Below are 20,604 nucleotides of genomic sequence, written 5' to 3'. Positions count from 1 at the left end.
ACTGTATACACACAGCACTCACTCACTGTATACACACAGCACTCACTCACTGTATACACACAGCACTCACTTACTCACTGACTGTATACACACAGCACTCACTGACTGTATACACACAGCACTCACTCACTCACTGACTGTATACATACAGCACTCACTCACTCACTCACTGTATACACACAGCACTCACTCACTCACTGTATACACACAGCACTCACTCACTCACTGACTGTATACACACAGCACTCACTCACTCACTGACTGTATACACACAGCACTCACTCACTCACTGTATACACACAGCACTCACTCACTTACTGACTGTACACACACAGCACTCACTCACTCACTGTATACACACAGCACTCACTCACTCACTGACTGTATACACACAGCACTCACTCACGCACTGACTGTATACACACAGCACTCACTCACTCACTGTATACACACAGCACTCACTCACTCACTGACTGTAAACACACAGCACTCACTCACTGACTGTATACACACAGCACTCACTCACTCACTGACTGTATACACACAGCACTCACTCACACTGTATACACACAGCACTCACTCACTCACTGTATACACACAGCACTCACTCACTGACTGACTGTATACACACAGCACTCACTCACTGACTGACTGTATACACACAGCACTCACTCACTCACTGACTGTATACACATAGCACTCACTCACTGACTGACTGTATACACACAGCACTCACTCACTCACTGACTGTATACACACAGCACTCACTCACTGATTGTATACACAGCACTCACAGTACAAACTAGATTTGTGCACGGAGGAAACGTTTTTCGGTCAAACCACGTCTTTCTCAATACTGTAAACATTTTGTCGTAAAGCATTTCAAGTCATTAGAATTTTGTTAACAAAAAAGATTTGGGAAAACGAATCAGACGAACCAAAAGATTCGATAATGGGCCAATCAGCATACAGCAAAATATACACATAGTACAAATATTATGTATATATTTGGCTGCACATTGATTGGTGCATGTTACTGCCATTTAATTCACAGATCAAGTGAGACGAACAGTAAAAAAATAAAAAATAAAATCTATAGCATATTTTGTATACTGTCATGAAATGAGTGCTGTATACAGTGTGTTAGTGAGTGCTGTATATAGTGTGTTAGTGTTTACTGTCAGTGAGTGTTGTATACAGTGTATTAGTGTATACTGTCAGTGATTGCTGTATATAGTGTGTTAGCGTATACTGACAGTGAGTGAGTGCTGTATGTAGTGTGTTAGCATATACTGTCAGTTAGTGCTGTATATAGTGTGTTAGTGTATACTGTCAGTTAGTGCTGTATATAGTGTGTTAGTGTATACTGTCAGTGAGTGCTGTATATAGTGTGTTAGTGTATACTGTCAGTGATTGCTGTATATAGTGTGTTAGCGTATACTGACAGTGAGTGAGTGCTGTATGTAGTGTGTTAGCATATACTGTCAGTGAGTGCTGTATATAGTGTGTTAGTGTATACTGTCAGTGAGTGTTGTATACAGTGTGTTAGTGTATACTGTCAGTGAGTGTTGTATACAGTGTGTTAGTGTATACGGTCAGTGAGTGCTGTATATAGTGTTAGTGTTTACTGTCAGTGAGTGTTGTATACAGTGTATTAGTGTATACTGTCAGTGAGTGCTGTATGTAGTGTGTTAGTGTATACTGTCAGTGAGTGCTGTATGTAGTGTGTTAGTGTATACTGTCAGCGATTGCTGTATACAGTGTGTTAGTGTATACTGTCAGTGATTGCTGTATATAGTGTGTTAGCGTATACTGACAGTGAGTGAGTGCTGTATGTAGTGTGTTAGCATATACTGTCAGTTAGTGCTGTATATAGCGTGTTAGTGTATACTGTCAGTGAGTGTTGTATACAGTGTGTTAGTGTATACTGTCAGTGATTGCTGTATATAGTGTGTTAGCGTATACTGACAGTGAGTGAGTGCTGTATGTAGTGTGTTAGCATATACTGTCAGTTAGTGCTGTATATAGTGTGTTAGTGTATACTGTCAGTGAGTGCTGTATATAGTGTGTTAGTGTATACTGTCAGTGATTGCTGTATATAGTGTGTTAGCGTATACTGACAGTGAGTGAGTGCTGTATGTAGTGTGTTAGCATATACTGTCAGTTAGTGCTGTATATAGTGTGTTAGTGTATACTGTCAGTGAGTGTTGTATACAGTGTGTTAGTGTATACGGTCAGTGAGTGCTGTATATAGTGTGTTAGTGTATACTGTCAGTGAGTGTTGTATACAGTGTGTTAGTGTATACGGTCAGTGAGTGCTGTATATAGTGTGTTAGTGTATACTGTCAGTGAGTGTTGTATACAGTGTGTTAGTGTATACGGTCAGTGAGTGCTGTATATAGTGTGTTAGTGTATACTGTCAGTGATTGCTGTATACAGTGTGTTAGTGTATACTGTCAGTGATTGCTGTATATAGTGTGTTAGCGTATACTGACAGTGAGTGAGTGCTGTATGTAGTGTGTTAGCATATACTGTCAGTTAGTGCTGTATATAGTGTGTTAGTGTATACTGTCAGTGAGTGTTGTATACAGTGTGTTAGTGTATACTGTCAGTGATTGCTGTATATAGTGTGTTAGCGTATACTGTCAGTGATTGCTGTATACAGTGTGTTAGTGTATACTGTCAGTGATTGCTGTATATAGTGTGTTAGCGTATACTGACAGTGAGTGAGTGCTGTATGTAGTGTGTTAGCATATACTGTCAGTTAGTGCTGTATATAGTGTGTTAGTGTATACTGTCAGTGAGTGCTGTATATAGTGTGTTAGTGTATACTGTCAGTGATTGCTGTATATAGTGTGTTAGCGTATACTGACAGTGAGTGAGTGCTGTATGTAGTGTGTTAGCATATACTGTCAGTTAGTGCTGTATATAGTGTGTTAGTGTATACTGTCAGTGAGTGTTGTATACAGTGTGTTAGTGTATACGGTCAGTGAGTGCTGTATATAGTGTGTTAGTGTATACTGTCAGTGAGTGCTGTATACAGTGTGTTAGTGTATACTGTCAGTGAGTGCTGTATGTAGTATGTTAGTGTATACTGTCAGTGAGTGCTGTATACAGTGTGTTAGTGTATACTGTCAGTGAGTGCTGTATATAGTGTGTTAGTGTATACTGTCAGTGATTGATGTATACAGTGTGTTAGTGTATACTGTCAGTGAGTGCTGTATATAGTGTGTTAGTGTATACGGTCAGTGAGTGCTGTATGTAGTATGTTAGTGTATACTGTCAGTGAGTGCTGTATACAGTGTGTTAGTGTATACTGTCAGTGAGTGCTGTATATAGTGTGTTAGTGTATACTGTCAGTGATTGATGTATACAGTGTGTTAGTGTATACTGTCAGTGAGTGCTGTATATAGTGTGTTAGTGTATACTGTCAGTGAGTGCTGTATACAGTGTGTTAGTGTATACTGTCAGTGAGTGCTGTATATAGTGTGTTAGTGTATACTGTCAGTTAGTGCTCTATATAGTGTGTTAGCGTATACTGTCAGTGAGTGAGTGCTGCCTGTATGTGGTATGTTAGTGTATACTGTCAGTGAGTGGTGTGTGTTGTGTATAGTGTGAGTGTTTACTGTTAGTGAGTGAGTGCTGTATATAGTGTGTTAGCGCATACTATCAGTGAGTTCTGTATGTAGTATGTTAGTGTATACTGTCAGTGAGTGCTGTATACAGTATGTTAGTGTATACTGTCAGTGAGTGCTGTATACAGTATGTTAGTGTATACTGTTAGTGAGTGCTGCCTGTATGTGATATGTTAGTGTATACTGTCAGTGAGTGCTGTATACAGTGTTTTAGTGTATACTCTTAGTGAGTGCTGTATGTAGTGTGTTAGTGTATACTGTCAGTGAGTGAGTGCTGGGTACACTAACACACTATATACAGCACTCACTCCACTTTTTTAAGGTTTAGAATGTGTACTTTCTATAACAGATCCACTAATTCTAATTAATGTCATGTTTCTGCAATCCTGTGCCAAGCTCCATACACCTACTGTCTTCACGCTTTGATTTTTGAGAAGATGCGAAAGGTTCAAACCGTAACCACCAGGCCACAGAACGCCATCCACCTGGCAAGATGCTCAGGCAATATGTAAATGTGAGCGTTAAACTAAGAGAAGTGAGTGCACCAGGGAACTCTGGGGAATAAAAAGGAAATATTCTACGTGGGCGAGACAAGTAGAGCACTGAACACCTGACTGGGAAGTGAAACTCTTGCTTTTCTAAAGAACATCTGCAGAAATAAATGTTAAAAAAAACTTTCATAGCACATCATATTGAAACAGCCTAAAAAAAACATAACAGTGAGATCTTTATAGGGATAGCTGCTTTGATATATGAAATTCTGAAAATTGTCCTGTCCGTATGAAATGCTGTGACATGGTTTACACTCACTACAGCTCTACACAGACTACTGAATACATACAGACTGCTGAATACACACACAGAGATTGCTGAATACACACAGGCTGCCGTGAGGGGTGTAGTGTATATGTTTGTGTGTAGGGATGCTGTGTGTGTGTGAGATTGCTGTGTTTGTGTATGTGTGGTGCTGTGTGATGTGTACGAGGAGTGCTGTGTGTGTGACGTGTGATGTGTGTGAGGGGTGCTGTGTGTGAGAGGTGCTGTGAGTGTGAGAGGTGCTGTGAGTGCGAGAGGCGCTGTGTGTAAGGGAGGCGCTGTGTGTAAGAGAGGCGCTGTGTGGGTGTGTGAGAGAGCGGTGCTCTGTGTTAGGGGGCTAATGTGTGAGGGGTGCTGTGTTTGAGAGGCGCTGTGTGTGTGAGAGGCGCTGTGTGTGAGAGAGGCACTGTGTGTGAGAGAGGCACTGTGTGTGTGAGAAGCAGTGTGTTTGTGGGGTGCTGTGTGGGTGTGTGAGAGAGAGGCGCTGCGTGTGAGGGGGCTATGTGTGAGAGGTGCTGTGGGTGAGAGAGGCGCTGTGTGTGTGTTTGAGAGGTGCTCTGTGTTTGATGGGTGCTTTGTTTGAGGGGTGCTGTGTGTGAGAGAGGCGCTGTGTGTGAGAGAGATGCTGTGTGTGAGAGGCGATGTGTTTGAGGGGTGCTGTGTGGATGTGTGAGAGAGAGGCGCTGCGTGTGAGGGGGCTATGTGTGAGAGGTGCTGTGGGTGAGAGAGGCGCTGTGTAGTATGTGTGTGTGTGTGTTTGAGAGGTGCTCTGTGTTTGAGGGGTGCTGTGTGTGAGAGAGGCGCTGTGTGTGAGAGAGACGCTGTGTGTGTGAGATGCGCTGTGTGTGATGGGTGCTGTGTGTGTGAGAGAGACGCTGTGTGTGATGGGTGCTGTGTGTGTGTGAGAGAGACGCTGTGTGTGTGTGTGTGTGTGTGTGTGAGAGAGGCGCTGTGTGTGTGAGGCGCTGTGTTTGAGAGAGGCGCTGTGTGTGAGGTGTGACAAAAGCACCTTCGTCACTGGGATTTGGAGAGGCCTGATTGCCAGCCTTTTGCCCTGTGACTATGGCCCCTGGGATATATTGCCCTTCAAAAACACTCTTTGGGCATATTGGATTTTAAAGGCAATGTTTCTGCCCCTTGGACTTTTAACTGGAACAGATTCAAACATGTGGCGGCGACCATCTTAAATTGTCTAGCAGTGTTTTGCCGTCGAGTATATGGAACTGTTTTGGGCATGGGACCATGCACGGTGGGGCAAAAATAAGACTTCCAGGAAATTCCTGAACCCCTGAACCGATCTGGGTGATTTTTGGATATGTTGTTCACCCATATCGGGGCTATTAGGGGATTTTTGTGGGGATATGTTGTATTTTGGGGTACTTTTTGTTTGTAAAAATGTTTTTTCTGCTTAGAGTTAATTGAGTTAGTCCATTGTCTTTGTTAATTGTATCACAGGCAGAGGGGAGGGCTTGTGTGCTGTATGTGGGAGTGTCTGACAGTGTTGTATTATTCTGATTGGTTTGTGTGTCTGTGTTCCATCAGGCCCAGGGGGTGTGCCTCTGGCCTGAGGACTTGTATAAATTGTGAGTGCTGGCTTGCATTAAAGAGACCTGTTCTACCCTTCATGAAGTCTTGGCTCATGTTTGGGGGATTGGAGAACTACACTCTGGGGATTGCTATAATCACTATACTCCCCAGAGTATAATCACTAGCTCTTGTAAGAGCTGTTCCTGTTTCTGGACTAAGGAGAGGTTCACCCACTGGAAGCTGGAGCCCGGTCTTGGGTCCAGGGTGGGTGGAGGACGGCGAAACCCCAACCAACCTGCGGCGGTTTGTGGGGTTTGCTGTGGTTATGGTGTCGATTGCGGTGCTTGGCAAGCACTAGGAGCATCTTTCGACGGAGGCACCCAGTCAGGGTGGCAGGCGGTCCATCACATGAGTGGTGCTGTGTTTGAGGGGTGCTGTGTGTGTGAGGGGTGCTGTGTGTGTGAGAGAGGCGCTGTGTGAGAGGTGCTGTGGGTGGGTGGGTGGTGTTTGTGTGTTGCAGAGTGTGAGGGGTGCATGGAACAAATGTTTTCTTGTTTGTTTGTTTTTAATTTTAAACCTACATGTAATAAAATCTGCATGTCCCTCTTCCCCCAACTTTTCTTCTTACCTTTAGTGAAGAAGGGGGGACAGGACAGCCAGCCTTGGTGGTCCGGTGGTGATCTATGTAGACTGCAGCTCCTCTTCAAATAGGCATTTGTTTGCAGTATATAAAAAAATAAAATAGAAACAATCAGTTCGGTATATAGATTTGTTTGTATTGCATCAGTGATGGCTAAGTTGTCCAGTTGAAACTTTTCAAGCTAATTTGGCGGTCCACCCTGATATTCCTGGTCCTTTTCTTGTTCATAATTCAGGCTCTCCATAAACACATTTTTAATTCCAGAGGGTATTACAGTTACGCTTTGAATCCTTGGTTGTAAATGTAATTTAAATTTACATAATTTTCTTCCAGGTTTGGCTGTGGCGAAGCGGATATATTGGGTTGGCGCAAATGCAATCAAAAGGATGGGAAATGGAATCAGACTGTTTAAGTTATACGTGCATGATGATTTGATGTAATGTAGTCTCTTCCTCTTGTCATTCTTTATTATTTTCTTCAGGTGCCATAAAAAACAAAAGTTTGATTTCTAGGACACTCTGGTGTCTGGCGGGCCATGCAAAGAGCAGGAGCCAGAATATACGGATGGAACTTGAACTTCAATCAGGTCAATGTAGTCATTTATTTGATCTGGCTGCAGACTGACTTCACTCCTCCAGAGCTAAGCGCTGTGTGGCATTGCCATGGCAACACGCGGCAACACTCCACACAGCATGCTCGCAGGAGGAGCAATCTCCTCGCAGGTCCCGCCTCCTGCCTCCGGGTCCTTCCGCCATCTCTCCCCTCTCTCGAAGGGCCTTTGGGCCGGTGTGGACGATCTTTTGATCTCCCCACTGGCCCGAGAGGGCCCACGGCAAGAAAGCAGGGCCGTGCAGGGGAGATCGGTGGGGCCCCCATGCCCGTGGGGCCCCCAGGCAACTGCACAGCGTGCTCATGGGGAAAGACAGCCCTGCTATGTATAAAGCTAATGCAGTAACGGAATGGAAGAATGCTCAGGATGTGTATAAGAATCTGTTTGAATTTGTTCTTCTTTGAAGCCACTGTTAGTGAATTAATAAAGACATACTGCCATCTGCTGGTCTAAAGTATTTGTGAATTCAACACTAACGAAACTGCTTGTTTTAATATAGCCAGACCTTTGCCACTCACACTAATGGTATTAATGGACTAGCAGCCCATTAATACCATAAGTCTAGCGACTCTCGCCCAAACTAGACATTAGAGGTATGGGAGCATGAGAGATGGGGAGGTGTATCCAAAATTTAAATAAAATAAAGGTAGAAGGGAGAGCATTGGTGAACGTTTGCGGTCATATTAATAAGCCACGAAATATGTATGATAGGCAATATTTTTATAAATAAAGTTAGACCACACAACAAACACAGACAAAATTTATTTACTTTCATTGGACTTGGCCGTGATGTTTATTCACAGCTTAAAGAGTTTGCAACCATATTTTTCCTAACGATAAACATATAACATAAACTTTAACCCCTTAAGGACCAAACTTCTGGAATAAAAGGGAATCATGACGTGTCAGACATGTCATGTGTCCTTAAGGGGTTAAAGGACCACTATAGTGCCAGGAAAACATACTCGTTATCCTGGCACTATAGTGCCCTGACGGTGCCCCCACTCACAGGGTCCCACTCCTGCCGGGCTCTAGGGGGAGGAAGGGGTTAAACTTACCTCTTTCTCCCGCGCCGGGCGGGGAACTCTCCTCCTCTCCTCCATAGCGACGTCATCGGCTGAATGCGCAAGAAAAGGACCAGGAATATCAGGGTGGACCGCCAAATTAGCTTGCAAAGTTTCAACTGGACAACTTAGCCATCACTGATGCAATACAAACAATTCTATGTACCGATCTGATTGTTTTTATTTAATTTTTTTATATACTGCAAACAAATGCCTGTTTGAAATTATAGCAAAACATCCTTAAATCCTCAAAGATCCTGACACTCTAAACCTACCAAATTAAACCAACTCGTCAATTCTCTGTGTAGCAAAGAAAGCCAAGGAAAAAATGCAAAAACAAAATACTTTAAAATGAATTTATAACGTTCTCAAAACTTCAAGTAATATCCTAAGATTTTTAAGAAACGGCAATAATTACCTTAGTGGGTTAACTCCACCTCTAGTTTGGTTGCCTAACTGACGCTGGAAGTCCTCACGCCAGCGTCACCTGAAACCCCATAGGAAAGCATTGTATTATTGTACTATTTCAAGATTAATTACCATAAGCATCCTAGCAATTCCCCACTTGCATTTACTACATCCTGTAGCAAACTTCTAAATGTGCTAAGTTGAAACAAGAAATAGCTATCCTGTTCTCTAATCAGGAATATGCACAGAATTCCGTCAAATATTATATTTCCAGTATAAGAATACAGATTTTTCTAACAAAGTAAACACAAATAAACCTTTTGAAAGTAATGAATTGAAACCAACGACTCTTTGTCATAGTGGAATAATATCCTTTTACTCTGGGGTTCATGCCTAATAATAAAACTGCAGACAAAATTGGCAGCGATTCAAACAGGGTCAGATTTTGTAGGTAACTCTAAACATCGGGCCACTGGGCGAAAGCCCATCTTTTGTTCGAAAAGATACTAAATCCAAGTGCACACCTATAACTAACTACCATGTGTCCATTAATGTAAAAATCTGATTGCAACAAGGAGCAACCATTGAAATCTTTCAACGTCTATACCAAACCTTTAATCCCTTGATTCCGGCATGCACTCTAACAAAATGCCATTTCTTCTTAGCACATGCCAAAAAACATCATTTTACTAAAAATCTTATTAAAAGCATGCTAATACCTATAAATTGCTTAAACACCTAACCATGATTGAATGGTTTTAACAGTCACTGCTTTTATTTATTTTGTATTTTTATTTTTTTTATTTTTTAGACACCAAAGGAATCAAGTGCATCTGTAAAATATGTTTCCTAGCGGTCTACCTTAAAAGACACCAAATTAATTGTTATTCGTTGAACTAAATGCATGTCACTGGACCAACTTCTTTTTTTTTTTTTTTTTTTTTATAGATATACAGCTGATGGAATACCAAACCAACTCGCCGAACTGCAGAAAAAGCAACACTCCAACCAGCCAACACACTCTAAACCAAAGCCTAAACAAGAATTAACCTGATAATGCACGGTACATTATGAACCCAGCGAATTAAAACATTCTGGATACATTGGTAATAGTCTAAAATCCAACTCAATACCCACCTCACATTCATTATTTAACAAATTGCCAGCCGGGTAAGAAAAAGGACAAATAAGCCTTAATTACCCAAGCTCCTTTTGGGGAATTAAACCCAGAGGAGACAAATTAGGAGGACAATTAAAAGGACCGGCTATTCTACTAAAATATTACCTCCTTCTGCGAGTTCCAACAGCCCGACATCTTATAGAAAACATTTAAATTATTAAGTAAATGTAACCAGGACCAGAAAACTATGACATTTTAATAATTTCTAGAGCAAAATAAATAAATAAAAAATAATTAAACCCACTGTCTGTTTTGACCCATCTGAAAATAAAAAATAATTTTAGCTGCACTGGCGACCATGCTTTTGAAACTGAATCGAAATTTACATGATTTGAGCTACATACTATAACCTTCATGAAAAGGCCAACACAGACTTTTACATTTTAAAAAAATATTATTTATTTATTTTTTAAAGGGACACTATAGTCACCTGAACAACTTTAGCTTAATGAAGCAGTTTTGTGTGTATAGAACATGCCCCTGCAGCCTCACTGCTCAATCCTCTGCCATTTAGGAGTTACATTCCTTTGTTTATGAACCCTAGTCACACCTCCCTGCATGTGACTTGCACAGCCTTCCATAAACACTTCCTGTAAAGAGAGCCCTATTTAGGTTTTCTTTATTGCAAGTTCTGTTTAATTAAGATTTTCTTATCCCCTGCTATGTTAATAGCTTGCTAGACCCTGCAAGAGCCTCCTGTATGTGATTAAAGTTCAATTTAGAGATTGAGATACAATTATTTCAGGTAAATTACATCTGTTTGAAAGTGAAACCAGGTTTTTGTTTCATGCAGGCTATGTCAATCATCGCCAGGGCAGGTGTGGCTAGGGCTGCATAAACAGAAACAAAGTGATTTAACTCCTAACTGACAGTGAATTGAGCAGTTAAATTGCAGGGGAATGATCTATACACTAAAACTGCTTTATTTAGCTAAAGTAATTTAGGTGACTATAGTGTTCCTTTAAATATAATATTTGCTCCCATTATGCCGACATTAACAGCTGGTTTGACTGCCAACCTTTGAGGCAAGATCAGATTCAGCCAACCTCTTTCATATCTATTTAAAAGGAAGAGTGATCCTACGTTTTGGCTGAAAATCTTTAATTGAAGGTAACCATACTAAACTTTAAATCCATAGGCTTCAAGTATATCCTCTAAATCCGCAGTGCCCAAAAGGTAGATCCATAGATGGCAAAAAACCACAACTCCCAGGAGCGGGGCATACCAGCCGAGCTGAACGGACGCACATTGCTTGAGCTCCTGCATTCTTGGCGAACAACCTCCACTAACCTTAGTACATTCCGGATTACCGTTCCAGAACCCACTAGTTGGTGCTCTGCTTACCCAGAGCAACCAGCCAATGCCATTCGTATTCAGCCAAACAGGTAGAAAGGTGCGCTGCAAGTCACGGCCTACTCAGGCCAGTCGGGGTGCCAGGCGGTCCGCCACAATGGTCAATACATCTTATCCGTTAAATCGCTCAATTCCCTCCCCCCCCTGATGTGCTGTACAAGGCTGTAGTCAGCATTCTTAACAACCCTAGCCCCTCTAGAACAAAGTCTCCCTTGTTTAATGACAGGACTAAGACACCAAACTAAGAATTTGTAGGGGACTACTACATCCCATTTAATCTACGACAAAGGGAATTAGCAGGCGTCACGAGTTAAATATTTAATGTAAACCCATCTTAGGCACTTCTGGAGGAGCTGGCTCATTACTTTATAATGCTCTTTGAGCCCTTAAGTTTATCAGTAAAAAAAAATTGGGTGTTTTAGTGACCTCACGAGATTCTAATGGCTCATAGCCGCTTCTCCTTTGAGACATCTTATGATACCTACAAAAACAAAATGAGACCTGCTTTTGCTTATTGTAACTTGTCAAACCATCTGTTATTTAGTTTTTACGTAAATTGTTACTAGTGCTTTCTCTGATATGTATAAAACGCAGTATCCTCAATAAAAGCGAGAATTACAAAAAAAAAAACAACTCCCATGATGCAAGTTTGAGGTGACATACTTTAAGCAACTATACCATAAAAATAACTATATGTTATCGTTCAAAGGAGACCTGTCACTTCCTAGGATTTTTACATTAAAGGAACACTATAGTGTTAGGAATACAAACATGACACTATATGACACTATAGTTGTAAAATCACTGATTAGGTTCCCGGTACCCCTTACCCCACAAGTGTTCTACTTACCTTACTTTCAGCGCCATGCAGGTGGCTGGGTCTGTCCTACGCACAGGGATGTATTTACCACAAGGCAAACAAGGCATTTGCCTAGGGCGGCACTTTCAGGGGGTGCTACCCCAATCTCCCAGACAAATGCCTTGTTTGCCTCATGTTCTGGGGCTGTCCACCTTACCGTGAGTGAGTAAGTGAGTGTAGCTGTCAGTGTGTGTCTGTGAGTGAGAATGGGTGTGCCTGTGAATGTGTCAGTGTGTGTATGTCATTTTATGTGTATCTGAGAGTGTGTGCCTGTCAGTGAATGGGTGTGTCAGTGTGTGTCTGTCAGTGAAAGTGGGTGTGTATCTGTCAGTGAGTGTATGTCAGTGCATGTATCAATGAGGGCATGTGTCTGTCAGTCACAAAAATGGCCTTGACACAAACTTGGGGGGCAAATTTAGATTTTGGGGGTGCCCAAATTTAGTCGTGCCTAGGGCAGCACAAATCCAAAATACACCACTGCCTACGCAGTCTCCTTGGCAGAGACCATGTTATTTATGGGTTCTGCAATTGCTTTGTAAAAGACCCTTTCTCTAAACCTGAAGATCCACACCACATGTGACTGTAACTTCCCTGTCATGGTAATAGGCTGACTGGAATGCTGAGACTCCTGCTCCTGGTTCCAACTTAGTCTATTGACTTATCTAAACAGGAGCTCATCTGCTTTTTCATTTCCTTTACCTACCTTTGTTTCCTCTTCTCATTACCATGCATCCACTTACCTCTCATTAAAAGGTTATTCCTATCTTCCAGTCTGGAAAGTTTATCTTTTTGCAAGATCACCTTATGATCATAATCTAGATGTGTATATTTAGCCTGTCTTGTATTTTAAAAATTGTGCATGTTTCTTGGAATGCCTCACACCACGTCACCATTGTATTTTAAATTGGCTTGTCATCTGATCTTGGGGCGAGACAAGCTTGTATGTACTCCTAAGCCCTGCAAAAATAAAGAATTATAAAAATTTAAAGATTCCATCCATGGTACATGTGCCATAGGCTGCTTACCCCGATGTGATATTTTGATCTTAACTACTAAATTCCTTGGTTTAGTTTTACACACTATCACTCGATTAACAACAAACACAGACCACCCCAGTTCAGCTTCAGGTGGCTAAGCTCACCCACAGATCGTTATAGTTGTTGCCTATACATTGTGCTGGTAGAATCAACAGAAAATAAAGACATTAAGCTAGAGTGCATTATATATGGTAAAACAGTAATTTTACTTACCGTAAATTCCCCTTTCCTTAATATAGTGGCAGTACTGTAACAAGTGGGTTGTATCTTCTTCAGTGGACAAGAAGCTCCCCCCAAAATTAAAATATTCAATTGAGGGGCGGGGCTGGGCCGCCAAGCTGAGAGGCAGCAGAACAATCTGCCTCCCGGCCTGAGCCCGGAAAAACGGCAAAAATCTGCACTCAGACGGCGCTAAAACAGGAATGACTACCATATATATAACCAGCAACACCTAAGCTACACGGAGATCCCAAATAGGAGCAGGTTCCGAGCCGGGAACACCCTAAATAAAGAAATGGGCCTACTCACCATCATAAGCATGGATAATGGCGGCTCCCACAGACACACGCTACTTGGCAGCCCGAAGACAGCGGCATGCCAGCACGAATACCTGCATGGAACAGCTGCGAGGGGCGGCCCGGCCCCGTACCCCCCTCCCCACCTGGCTGGGGGAGGCAATCCTGGCCACATGGCGGCAGCACACCCCAGGGCGGAAGATCCCGCATGCGGTCCGAGCCTAACGGGCAAAGGCTACCGGCATGGAGCCCGCCCGAGGACTTACCTTCGGCAGAGAAACACCAGGGGAGACTGGCATGGGCTGCTCGCATCGGCCCTGGCGGAGCTGAGCGCCAGACAGATCCTCCTTGCTGAGACCTGGACCACTGGAGATGTGAGTACCCAGGGCCTCTGGGTCCGGGGGGTCCCCGGAGAGCCTTGTCCCCGACGCTGTGAGCCCGGTGGGGCGGGGCTGCGCCACCCTCCCGACAGACCGGTGGTCGTGGGGGATAGACGCTGGTCCCAAACACGTGGCCGGCACCGGGCGAGACACAGGAGTGCACGCATCAAGAGACCCACGCGGAGCTGGGGAGGTGCAGGGAGTGGATGGCCGGAGGACTTTTGTGGTGGGGTCCAACGGTCAGCACGAGCTCCTGAGTGCCCACGGCACGGCGGGGGCCTCGACCGGTGAACGGAGACCGGCAGGGGGAAGATGGAAGGTGGCCTGGCGACCCAGGGACGATGTGGTAGCAGAGCCATGGGGGACTCCCTCCATAAGGGCCAAGCGGACTGGCCATACTGTTACTTGCCATATTTTTAAGTTCAGTAAATGGTGCATTTAAGCCAGATGATATGCAACCTTCCACAGGAATGAAACATTCTCTTGGCTATCCGCACTCTGTTACGTAGTTTTTTTTAGTGTTATTTACCGCATACTAAGCCTGACAAGCAGAAGGGCCTAAAGTACGATAACAATTGCATACTTAAATGTTTATTAAGCATAACCTGTCAAATTAGTGGTATTTACACGAGTATAAAACCTGATATTAAGAATAGAAAATGTTTCACTTTCATAATGTCTTTATCATCTCTTCCTACCTACTTGTACCAGCATTGTTAATCAATACTATGTATAACCTTACCTAAAAAAGGTGCTAGATCCACCGTATGCCTCTTTTGCTGAAACTGCTTCCTTCTTAGTCACTCCTCTGAAAACTCTTCCCTGACATGTGCATCTTTCTAACCCACTTAAACTAAACGAGAACATAAACTGTTAACATATAGATCTCATTAACTAAAAAAATTTTGTGCTGTTTTATATATGCCATGATGTCTTTCTCTACTGTCATTATTGTACTTGCCCATGCTGTCGTGGCTGTGCAAGCTCTTTTGTTCTAACAAGCTCAACAAAAATAAAGAATTAAAAAAAAAAAAAAAAATATTCAATTGAGATCCCGTCTGCTGCTTCCCTTATAACCTCTGTACGTCCAAGGTTCCCCAGTCATTAAAAAGAACCAAAGGAGACCGTAAACTTCTAAATAATTTAATCCATACAAAAAAAAAACAAAAAAAAGAGGAGGGAAACGGCAGTACTGCCACTATTCTAAGGAAAGGGGAATTTACGGTAATATTACTGTTATTCCTCACGTATAGTGGCAGTACTGTAACAGGTGGGATATAGCAAGATCCCTGCAACAAAATAGGGTGGGAATTCAGTAGGCTACTGCCTGAAGCATCCTGCGTCCAAAAGCAGCTTCAGGGGAAGAGAATATGTCCAGCCTATGATGTTTTATGAAAGTATAGAATGAAGACCAAGTAGCCGCCTTGCAGATGCCTTACGGAGAAGCTGCAGATCTTTCTGCCCAGGAAGTAGCCATCGTGGAGTGTGCCTTTAATGGAAACAGCTTGTTAGCTTCTGTTAGCCACCTGGCGATTGTAGGTTTGGAGGCTTCTCTACCTTTACGAGAGCCTTGAAATGTGACAAAGAGGTGATCTGAGATTCTAAAGTCCTGTGACCTCCGAAGATAGAACAAAGATCTTTAAACATCTAGAAGATGCCACTTTCTTTCCAACTCTGAAGATTGAGTCTGGCAAAAGGAAGGCAAAACAATGGGCTGGCCCGTAGATTTCCTTGAAATAACTTTAGGTAAAAAAGGAAGGCCTGGGATGCAAGATCACTTTGTCTTGGTGGAAAATGGTAAACTCAGATGCTGAAGAAAGAGCCTGCAGTTCTCCTATGCACTTTGGGGAAGTTATAGCCACTACGAAGACAGTCTTAAGTGAAGGCATCTTCAAGGAAACATCCAGTCATGGTTCAAATGGAGGTTCACAAAGAGTCTGAAGGACCAACGAGAAATCCCAGGTAGGAAAAGTTGAAAGTAAGAGGTTGTTTCAGCAAGATTGACTTAAAATATCTGCGGATAAGAAGGTTGGAAGCTAGATCACACACAAGGATGTTACTCAATGCTGAAATCTGGATTTTAAGTGTTGATACACCTAGACCAGCTAGAAACCCTTTCTGCAGGAAAGACAGAATATCAGGTATGGAGGAATTATCTGGAACTCAGCCTTTCAGAAGACACTACTTCAGGCACTTTATCCAAATCCTAAGATAAATCTTGGACGTTGATGAACAGACAGATGCCAAAATAATCTCACTCAATTTGTCTGAAAGCCCCTGCGCACGGAGGATCATCCTTGCAGCAACCATTCCGTCAGTTTGAACATTTCCTGTTTTCCTCTTCTGGAAGATCCACATTCTCTATGAAGTTGCTTGAAATGGGAAGAACCCAATTACGCTCTATTTTGGAAAACCAGCTTCGGTTTGGCCAGAAGAGAACAATGTCTAGAGCCCTTGCTTTTTCCGATCTGATCTTTTGAATTACCTTGATATCAAGGCTACCAGAGGGAAAACATATCCCATGTTGAAGTTCCCGGTGAGGGACGAGCCGTCTAGGAAGTCTGGAAAATCCAGTGCCTGGATAGAAGCAAAGCGTGGGACTTTCCTGTTTTTTCTTGTGGCCATAAGATTGGTCTGGTAAGCCGAATCGGAATACCTGTCTCGAGAACATCTGGGGTTTTAAAAGACCAATCCGCTTGAGACCAATGTTGTCTGCTGAGGTCGTCTGCGATTACGTTCTGAGTACCTCTGATATGAATTGCTAAGAGGTGGCTTTTGGCTGTGCCCAAGACATGATATGGTAGCACAGATCCTGTAGAGAATTTATTTTTGTGTCTCCTTGACGGTTCAAGTAAGCAACCGTGGTGGCAGGGATGTGTCTACCGCAAGGCAAACAAGGCATTTGCATTGGGTGGCAAAAAAACGCCGCCCCCAAATGCCCAGGCAAATACCTTGTTTGCCTCACTTTATGGGAGCCCAAGATCTGGCCCCTTTGGGCTCCTCCGGGACAGGCGGCCAGTTTCACTTTCCCCTGAGCTCTCTCCGCTCAGCTCCCTCGCACGACCCGCAGTAATGCCGAGAGTCAGAATATGATGTCATATTCCTGCTCCCGGCATCACTCTGCTGCGTGCGAGGGAGCTGAGCAGAGAGCTCAGGGGAAAGTGCTCCCTCACTGAAAACTTAGAGCGCCCGCCCACCTTCCTGCCCAGCAGCCCCACTGGACCACAGGTGAAAAATCCACCCAGCTATCCATGTGGATTTAAAATTAAAAAAAATAGGCCTTATCCCGGAGGATGTCATGGATCCTACCGGATCTCGTACATCCAGATCAGGTGGGCTTTATCCCAGGACGAGAAGCAAGGACGACACGATACGGGCCTTAAACGTCATACATAGCGCGAGGTCCTCGGGACGCGACACAGACCTCCTCTCCACGGACGCCGAAAAGGCGTTCGACAGGGTGGATTGGGTCTACCTGGACGAAACACTTCGTCACATGGGATTTGGACACCACATGCGAACATGGGTGTCAGCACTTTACACCACACCGACGGCCAGGATCCGTATCAATGGAGCCCTGACGCAGTCTTTCCCGATATGCAATGGGACTCGCCAGGGTTGCCCCTTGTCCCCCCTCCTGTTTGCCCTCACTCTAGAACCATTCCTGGAGGCGGTCAGACAGGACGGGGGTTTAACGGGGGTGAGGGTGGGGGCTAAGGAGCACAGAGTGGCGGCCTATGCCGACGACATGCTCTTCTTCCTGGAACAACCTAGGATCTCCATGCCCAACCTGCTACAGGCATTTCAAACCTATCAACAGGTATCCAACCTGAAACTAAACGTGGAAAAATCCGAAGCTATGCCGATAATGCAGGAGGAGGAGCGTGTCCGCCAGCTCAGTACTCAGTTTGCCTTTTCATGGTGCGCTACAAAGATACGTTACCTGGGTACCTGGCTCCCAGCTGACCTGACGCAGATCTACAGGATGAACTTTCTCCCTATCCTCGCGACCATCCAACGGGACCTCCAGCGATGGACACAGAAATACATCTCCTGGTTTGGCCGCATTAATGCGGTCAAAATGAATGTCCTTCCTAGGCTGCTGTATCTCTTTGCCACGCTGCCCTCCAGCATCCCCCAGACGTTTTTCAAATCAGTGTCCACCGCTATCCGCAGGTTTGTCTGGAACCAGGGGCAGTCGCGCATTCGCAGGTCGATCCTGGAGAGACCGAAGACGGCTGGAGGGGTGGGGCTTCCTTCAGCGCTCACGTACTACAGGGCCACGCACCTGCACCGAATAGTGGACTGGCACGCGCGTCCCACCACCAAACGTTGGGTATCCATGGAAATACAACAGTCCCGGGGCACCATCCCATCTAGGCTCTGGCTCGGGGGCTCCACCTTCTCGGATCTCCAAACTAAGAACCCGATGATAGACGCCACCCTCAGGGTTTGGTGCGGACAGCGGTATGCCCATCAACTCACCACTTCCCCAAGTCCGCTTACACCCATTACTCACAACCCAGGACTGGCGGGGGGCCTACAACCGGCCGCCCTACACAACTTCTGACAGACAGACAGACTGGTTCTATATGCGCCAGTGGAGTCCAGGGGGAACGCTCCTACCACTCGAGGCCCTGATGGTGGAACGACAACCTACTCAACTAGACAAATTCCACTACCACCAAGTTAGGACGTACTATGCCAAACAACAGGGGCGAACGCAACTCCAACGCCAACTCACGGAATTCGAACGACTGTGCGCGGACAGACGGCATATAGACCACGGGGTTTCGCTCCTATATGCTATGATCCAGAGGTCAGGAGATAGCCTCCCTCTGGGTTTCACGAGCAGATGGGAGAGGGAGACCGGAGCCCAGCTAACTGAAGAAGAATGGAACAAAATATTCCTCCTCACCCATAAATGTTCAATCAGCTCAAAGTTTCAAGAAACCGGATACAAACTGTTAACACGATGGTACAGAACACCAGACTCTCTCAGACACATACGGGTCGGACGCGGGCGAATGCTGGAGATGTGGCACCGAAAGGGGCACTAGCTTACATATCTGGTGGTCGTGCTCCCGTATCAAACCTTACTGGCAGATGATCAAGGCCAAGATCAAAGAGATCACGGGCGATGACGTTCCCCTACAGCCGCTACCAATGCTCCTGCACCATACACCTATTCCCATGCAGGCATACAAAAACTCCCTGACCATCCACTTGCTTAACGCCGCGAAAACGCTCATACCCCTACACTGGAAGAGCCCCTCGGTACCCACGTTCAGGCAATGGATAGATAGGGTGGAGAGTATCTATGACATGGAATCGTTGACTGCCTCCCTGCGAGAGCGCTCGGATAAGTGCGCCTTGACATGGTACCCGTGGAGACTATACATCTCTAGAGGAGTAGATTGAGTCACCAGAGATCTGAGCTCCCGCCCGGGTTAGATGACCCGATCCGAGGCTTGATGGCCACACAGACCCCGCACCACCGCGGGGAGGACGGACCACGCAGCTTACACACCATGTCCCCCCCACCTCACAGTTCCTCCCTCCCCTATCTTCCCCCCCACCCCCCCCCTTTTTTTTTTCTTCTCTTTTTCTTTCCTTCATTCTTTCTCTCTGTATATTTCGATACTCGTACCTAGTTCGAGATGCATAGGATAAACCGGCTTTTGCCAAACTACACATAGACAGCCACAACACTCAGCCGCGTACACACACACACAACATACATCTAAACCCACAATGACCGCCACAGACAGACTTAGCCCGGCAAAGCAGACCTTCGCCCTTCCCGGCACACAAGCCGAGGGGCGGCGTACAAATACGCGATGACACGATGCCACCTGGTTGCTGGACATCTATACTTACCCACACCTAATTAAGGGAACTGACCCAAAACTCACTAAGAGGGCACGGGAGCCCAACACAACACCCACTATAGACAGACCCTAACAGATAACGGTTGAACACAAGGAGAGTACTTCAGGGTACTAGGTAGTGACACAAGGTTGGCCAACACTCAGCCATAACCGCACCAGATGGACCCTTGACCCTAAAGGGGAAAGCCGCCCGGCCACAAAGGCCCATTCTTACTAATCCACAGGACTACCAAATTCCCACCCCCAAGGGTGTTAACTATCAATCAGACGGAACTCACTTTTCTTAAGCAAAGTCTACCTCTGAAAAATATTGTTACTGTATGTATTGTACCCTTGTATTGTTTTACACACCGTATGCTTACGGAATTTCTGATAAACGTTACCTCAATAAAAACAGATTGACACAAAAAATAAAAAATAAATAATTGTGAGTGGGTGTTTCAGTGAATGTGTGTATCTGAATGATTGTATGTGTATCAGATTGTGTCAAATCAGTGTGTGTATGTCAGTGTATCTGAGAGTGTGTGCTGATCCGTGAGTGTGTGTCAGTCAAAATGAGTGTAAGTTAACAGGGGGTGGGTACATTTAATTTAGGGGGTGCCCGAGTTTTTCTGAGTTTTTCCACTCCCTCTACAGTAGTTCCATAACCTTTGGGTGCCTATGAAAACCTTTTACCTTACCCTTGATAG

This window comes from Pelobates fuscus, chromosome 12 (genome assembly GCF_036172605.1).
Source record: "Pelobates fuscus isolate aPelFus1 chromosome 12, aPelFus1.pri, whole genome shotgun sequence".
In the NCBI taxonomy this organism is placed as follows: Eukaryota; Metazoa; Chordata; class Amphibia; order Anura; family Pelobatidae; genus Pelobates; species Pelobates fuscus.
The sequence above is the reverse complement of the archived record's forward strand: the minus strand, read 5'-3'. Positions refer to the sequence as shown.